We start from the raw sequence: 7,313 nt of genomic DNA, 5'->3' as shown, positions 1-7,313 counted from the left end.
ACACACAGACCAATACCTACTCTTCGATTCACACCACCCACTGGAGCACAAGCTAGGGGTCATGAGAACACTACACCACAGAGCGGAAAACATACCAACAAGCGCCCAAGCCAGAGAGAAGGAACAGAACCACCTGAAGCCTCGACTCCTCATTCCTAGGCGATTGCTGGACCCTGTCGACGCCTGGTTGTCGGCTTGGATGAGATGTTCCAGCTATGCGGCCCCTACTGGCGTGGGGTAAATCCGCGGAACCTGCGGCCTCTGATATTTGAGATTGTTCTTGCCTGCAATACAGTTAAACCTCACGCTACTGCACGGTGCTGCCTTATTATTAGCCCTTCCACTGCTATTCAGTTCTCTTCCGTTTTCAGTCAGAACTGAGTCCTAATGATTCAGAGGAGCTTAGCTCATGGTTTCATTCCACTTGCCAAACTGTTATAGACTCTGTGGCTCCATTGAAAATCAAGCAATCTAAAACTAAAGCTGAACCCTGGCTGAATGACACGACCCGTGCTGTCAGACGTGAGTGCCGTAGGGCTGAGCGCAAATGGAAAAGAGGATAAACTTCATATGTATTTTCAAATGTTAAGGGACTACTGGCGGCATTATCAGACAATTATGAAAGAAGCTAAAAGGAAATATTTCGCTGAAATTATTCTGTCAAACTGTACAAGCCTCATGTTTTGTTTAAGACTATTGACTCAGTCCTCAATGTCCCGCAAACTGTCGGTTTTGATGCCTCCCATGCTGTGTGTGAAAAGTTTCTTCACTTTTTTATTGATAGTCGCTTAAAAAACTTGGTCTGGATCCTGCAGTCAGTTAATGGCCTTCTTGGACAAGCACAATATTCCTGAAGTCTTCCAATCTGGTTTTAAAACCCTACATTGCACAGAATCAGCTCTTCTAAAAGTTTTTAATGATATCCTTTTAGCTACCGACACAGGGCATTGTTATTCTTGTGCTTCTTGATCTGACTGCTGCCTTTGACATAGTGGACCATGAAATCCTGCTCTCTCGTTTGGAGCAGTGACTGGGCATAAAGGGCAGTGGACTGAAATGGTTAAGGTCCTACTTGGAAGGTAGAAATTTCTGTGTCAGCTGTGGAGAGTCTGTGTCCTCTTCTGCTCCTCTCTCTTGTGGGGTCCCACAGGGCTCAGTAATAGGCACTCTTCTCTCTTTACTTGCTCCCGCTTGGTTCCATACTTAGGAAGCATGGTATGTCATTCCACTGTTATGCAGACAATACTCAGATCTATATGCCTCTTAAAAAGAATGAAACTGTTGGACCATTACTTAAGTGTCTAGACGACAAAGGCTTGGATTGCTGTAAACTTTCTAATTCTGAATGAAAGGAAGACAGAAGTGATGTTTTTTGGTGGCACTACTGTGACCCCCCCGTGTCGATCTAGGTTCCTTGAGTCACTACATCAAGCCAATGATCACTAACCTTGGGGTTAAAATCGACTGACCTTGAGCTCGACAGACAAGGATAGTCGTAAAAACAAGCTTTTTTCAATTGAGGCAATTGGCCAAAATAAACAGTAATCCATGCATTTGTTACCACTCACCCAAACATGATTTTTGAGCATATCATTTAAAAAACATGGAGTTGGTATGTCCTCATAATTAGGGAAGGGGAAACCTGATGCAGGTGCACATTGGTTGACCCCATCAATCAAGCCACGCCTGTAGACAGTCACCCCATTAACACCAAATGGAGGAAAATTTGTATATATATATATATATCCAATATATCCAAGCGGTAACGTGACATGTAGCGTTTAATATAAAAATGCACAAAGTGGGCAGAGGCCTACCCTTTTAAGAATAAGTCTGCAGAGGTGGTGACAAATTGTATTTTTTGTATACAAATTTGGTGCACCTCAAAACTGCTTACAGACCAGGGGACAGAGTTTAAAATCCAGGTACAACATTCATGAGAAACATGATTTCTTAGTAAGCTGTACTGTAAATGCTAATGTCTGTTCTACAAAATGGAATTTAAGATGAATGCCAGACTCTGCAAAGCTTACTGGCACCATCCAGAGTTAAGGTACATATTGTTAAATTGACAGATATACTAAATATTAATGCTATAGACTAAATTAATGACAAATGGCATGTTATCTAAATGTGGACATTTTCCAGGTCTCTCAAAGTTGCCCGACTACACCCAACAAGGGGATAAACACCTCCAGCCAGCAATGTTTGGCAGGGAGGCAAGGTACCCCTCAGAGGTGCCAGGAGTATGTTGTAAGTGGCTCCATTTGTTTGGGAGTCAAGGTCATAATAACTTGGATAATGGCTTGGAATATAACACTACTTGGCATATTGATGAAGGAGGTGGTGTTTGCGGGACTGACAAAGCAGCAGGTCTATGAAACAATCCAGCAAAATGTAAAAAGATCCAACGACAAAATACACCAAGCACAAGATGGAAAAGGTTTGGGAGGACAACTTTGCTGTTGGAGATGTGTTGAAACACAAAACAGTGAAGGAAAGCAGGGAAATTAGAGAGCGACATGCTGGGTCCATTTAAGAAGTTGTGACTTTGGCCGATGAGACCTCAAAAATAGTGGTCAATATTGACCTACTCTCTCTCTCTCACACACACACACACACACACACACACACACACAGGATCCACCGTCCAGCCCCACCAAAGAGGCATTGGGCCTCAGCTGGAAGTAATGATGATGTGAATTGTTTTTATCTTATTTTACCAATAAGGTGGTGTCAATCTGAGTCTCTATTACCCCCGCAGCCTCTTACTCAGAGGTTCCTCACCAGCAACAAGAGAGTTTTAACCAGTTTTATCCCATCGACTTATCTGAGCTTTTAAAAACAGTATCACAAATAAGAGTGTCCTCCAGCCCACTTGATGTAATACCTACAAAGTTTTTACTGAAAGTAATAGATTCTGTTGGGCCCCATTTGATCTCTGTTTTCAACAGCTCCCTATCTACTGGTTGTGTCCCTGATTATTTTAAAACGGCTTGCGTGAACCCACTTTTAAAGAAACCTGGTTTAGATCCCTCCCTCCCACATAATTTTAGACCAATTTCAAAACTGACTTTTATTGCAAAGATTCTAGAAAGAATTGTGTCCAAACAGCTGCTCACTGTGCTGGAAAATAACAAATTATTTGAAAAGTTTCTATCTGGTTTCATGAAGTACCACAGCACTGAGACTGCCCTGCTTAAAGTCACCAATGACCTTTTAATGTCTGCTGATGAAGGTATGTGCTCAGTCCTGGTACTCCTGGACCTCAGCGCTGCTTTTGACACCATTGATCACAACATCATGTTAGACAGACTGAGGCACTGGGTGGGGATCTCTGGTACTGCCCTAGAATGGTTTTCATCCTACCTGTCAAATAGGAAGTTTTGCATGTCTGTAAACAATTATGTCTCTTCGTTCTGTCCAGTTAAATATGGTGTTCCTCAGGGGTCGGTCTTAGGACCCATTTTGTTTTCCTTGTATCTGCTTCCCCTTGGACATATTATCCATAAACATGGTATTTCTTTTCATATTTATGCTGATGACACACAAATATACTTGCCCGTTAGATCCACAGACCCTGGAATGCTGAGTTCACTTAACTGCCTTTGTGAAGTTAAAAATGGATGTCAAATAATTTCCTCCAGCTGAACTCAGACAAAACAGAAATCCTGGTCATCGGGTCCCAGCAGATGGCAAAACAAATACTGCCATCGGCTGGTTCCCTAGTAAATCACATTAAGCCTGTGGCAAAGAACCTTGGTGTCTGGTTTGATAGTAATTTAAATTTTGAGCAGCACACCACAAAGCTTGTTCAATCATGTTTTTATCAACTTAGAAATATATCAAAAATTCAATCTATGTTAACTTTTAAGGCCATTTTACACCCCTTCATCTCATCACGCCTGGATTATTGCAACAGCCTTTTCACCTGTTTAACCCAAAAATCTATTGATCGACTCCAGACTGTCCAGAACTCAGCTGCCAGGCTTTTAACCAGAACAAAGAAATATGACCACATTACTCCTATTTTAGCTTCATTACACTGGCTCCCAGTATGTTTTAGAATTGACTTTAAAATTCGATTGATTACTTTTAAAGCTCTTCATGGCCTCTCGCCTTGTTATATTTCTGAACTTTTAGTCTCATACACACCAGCACGTACCTTGAGATCCTCGGGCAGAGGTCTGCTATCTGTTCCAGAGTCTCGACTAAAAACTAAAGGGGACAGAGCGTTTGCTGTCAGGGCCCCGAGGCTCTGGAACAGCCTGCCCGAGGAAATCAGGTCGGCTGAGTCAGTGAACTCTTTTAAGTTCCTTCTTAAAACATACTTTTATAGGAGAGCCTTTCCCGATCTTATTTCACTTTATTTTATCCCTTTTTTTAAATTGTATTTTACTAATTATATATTTATCTTAAACGTGTATTTTAGTCTTTTCAATGTTTTCATGCTTTTATCTTGTATTGTTTTGTATTATTGTAACTTGTTTTTGAAAAGTGCTCTACAAATAAAGATTATTATTATTATTATTATTATCATTATTGGATTGATGGTCGTTACACCACTACACGTGCATTTGAGTTAGCAGTAAGGCAATCTGTAGTGAGTATATGTCTGTATATATGTTGAAATACTGCAACTTTACAGTTGATATGTACCATATGTTTTATGTTCTATCTTAAACTGAAAGTTTGGGGCTTTGTTTATTTTATTTTATGTTAATAGGAGAATTACCACTACACTTATTTATGTACTGAGATTTATGCACTGGAAACTAGACATTGAGATTGATGTACTGAAGTCATGTTGCTGTATTGTATTGCGGTATGTCGTTAATTGTTTGGCCTGTTTTAATTTTTATGTCTATAACTGTATAACTTTGTCCAGCACTTTGGTCAGCTCTGGTTGTTTTTAAATGTGCTTTATAAATAAACTTGACTTGACATGTATTAAATGGAGTTACTAATTTATTACAGTTTGTTGGGACATTTTAAGTTAGCCTAAGATACACACATCTCCATTCATAAATCTATATCTATTCTGCCATCCATCCTTTCGTCTTTTCTTACCCCGGCGCTACATGTGTAGTGTAACTTTCTGTAAGCACATTCATCCAATGACTTACCACACAGTGTGAATGGACCTCTCCAGTATTAAAGTCTAATAAATGGTTTTAACACGGCGTGTCTGATCTTCAAAGATCTTAGTTGAACATCCTGGATTTCTTTATCTGGCTTCACTTCACTTAACAATCACAATCAGGGTTTCCCAATCTAGCCATGTTCACATAATGGGGGGGTGGTGTTTGCGGCAGATTACCAATCGCAAACATGGACAAGTCAACTGGCAGAAGAGTGAGAGTTAAAACAAATGGAGGAACTCTTAATGTCTTATCACTTTCTGTCTGTCTGTCTCAGTTGCTTTCACAGTTGTGGCAGAAAATATCCGTGTTTAAAGGCCAGATCCCTGAACACATAAAGCCTGCCTGGGAATTTGCGGTGGTCACTTCACTATTAGGTATATAGGTACTATATAGGTCATGGCGTGCCCAGGGTGTGTCTTCATCCATTTGTCGTGCAAAAGGTTGACGTATTTCTTCAACAGGCCATCAACCCTGAAGCTGATGTTTATGCAAACAATGAGGGGGTAAAGATAAGAGCACAATGCCATGTCTCTTACAAAAACCAATCCCCTCCACAGACAGATGGGAGGCATGGTTGTCCATAATTAACAAGGCACTGGCATCCAGCCGGATCCATTGGCCGCCCCAATAGATCCAGGTGGTCCATCACTGACAAAATGAAGATGGGAGTTCCACCCTAGGAAGATAAAGTGGAGAGGAATGGTGTTACCCAAGGCATTAATGGCAATCATCGTGGTCACCAGTGAACCACACTCCCCAGAGGTCACAGCTCCAATCTGTTTGGCACACCATCTTGCCAGTACCCTGCCAGAGGTCTGGACAGTAGTTACACCAGTTTCATCAAACGTATCTCTCCACGACCTTTTCAAGAACCTTCCCACATTGGTTTGGTAAAAGCTTGTGACTCTGGCAAGGCTTGTAGTCTGGGGACTGCAGATAGAGAGTGTAGGGTGCGTCTGAATAAAGTCAGTACGGCAGTCTGTGCCTGCCATCTCAGTGGCATTCCATGAAGCTCATATGACACAGCCAGTTGGTAGACAAGCTTGCTGATGCCTCCTTCAGGTACTCCACCAACTTGATCTCCTGCTCCCCTGAGAAAACCCTACTGACTTGGTTGTAGCCCTCAGTTGTAGCTGCTGTTCCCTGTCTTTCTCCTGCCTTAAACTTCTCCTTTTTTATGAAGCGATACAAGGTCACATGACAAATGTCATAGGACTTTGCCACAGCCCTCGCTGAGCTGGAGGCAAAAAAAATTACTTTCAAACTTAATAAAGCAACTAAACAAACAATCCATTCACGTCAAAGTGTTAAATAGTGGTCGAAAGACTGAATCTCAACATTTAGGCTACTGAAAACATACATTACCTGCGCCCAAACAGCAAAAGGAGGAGCACCACATGACCAGTCTCAACTAAATTTCCATAGGCCTACTAAACTATATGCTCATTTTATTCAGCCAAACATAAGAAAAATGAAACCCATTTATTTTTACGGCTGCGACAGGATGTGTGAAACGGATTTGGGAGCAAATAAAAAATATACAGCACATTTCAAAGCAGTGAGGCTTACGATCATATCTTAAAAGAAGGCTACAACAAGTACAAGGCTTTAGTGCTTCAATCGGTTTGGTAGGATGATGTCACTATACAAAAACATCTTCGCATCACCCATAGCCTAAAAATAAATCCACAAACAGCATTCTGATGTAGGTGTTCTGCGGATCTATTGGTTCTGAAGGCAAACTGGTGAGGGTCCAGGCTAGGTGCGACGTTGTTCTTTATGTGCTTAAGAACCAGTTTCTCAAAGCACTTCATCAGAATGGGGCTGAGTGCCACAGGGTGGTAGTCATTCAGACTAGACACTGCAGACTTTTTAGGTACAGGAATGATGGTGGTCTTGAAGCAGGTGGGAACCCTCTCCTGAGACAGTGAGAGTCGATGAAGGTAATCATAGTTGCTTGTTTTGAACCAACATTGTTAGAATCTTCACACATGTATAGAGGGCTGAACAATAACCTTATTTGGACACTTAGTGAATCTCTGTAAGTCCAGGAAGGATACAGTAAATATCCACAGAGAGGAAGTATCCTTCAGATTTGCTTTAGTATTACATTGTGTCCACACCTTGTATGCTGTTGCCAGTCTTCCCGGCTGGGCTTCAGTAAATGAT

Source organism: Micropterus dolomieu, linkage group LG22, assembly GCF_021292245.1.
Source record: "Micropterus dolomieu isolate WLL.071019.BEF.003 ecotype Adirondacks linkage group LG22, ASM2129224v1, whole genome shotgun sequence".
NCBI classification, from domain to species: Eukaryota; Metazoa; Chordata; class Actinopteri; order Centrarchiformes; family Centrarchidae; genus Micropterus; species Micropterus dolomieu.
Note: the sequence above shows the minus strand (reverse complement) of the source record.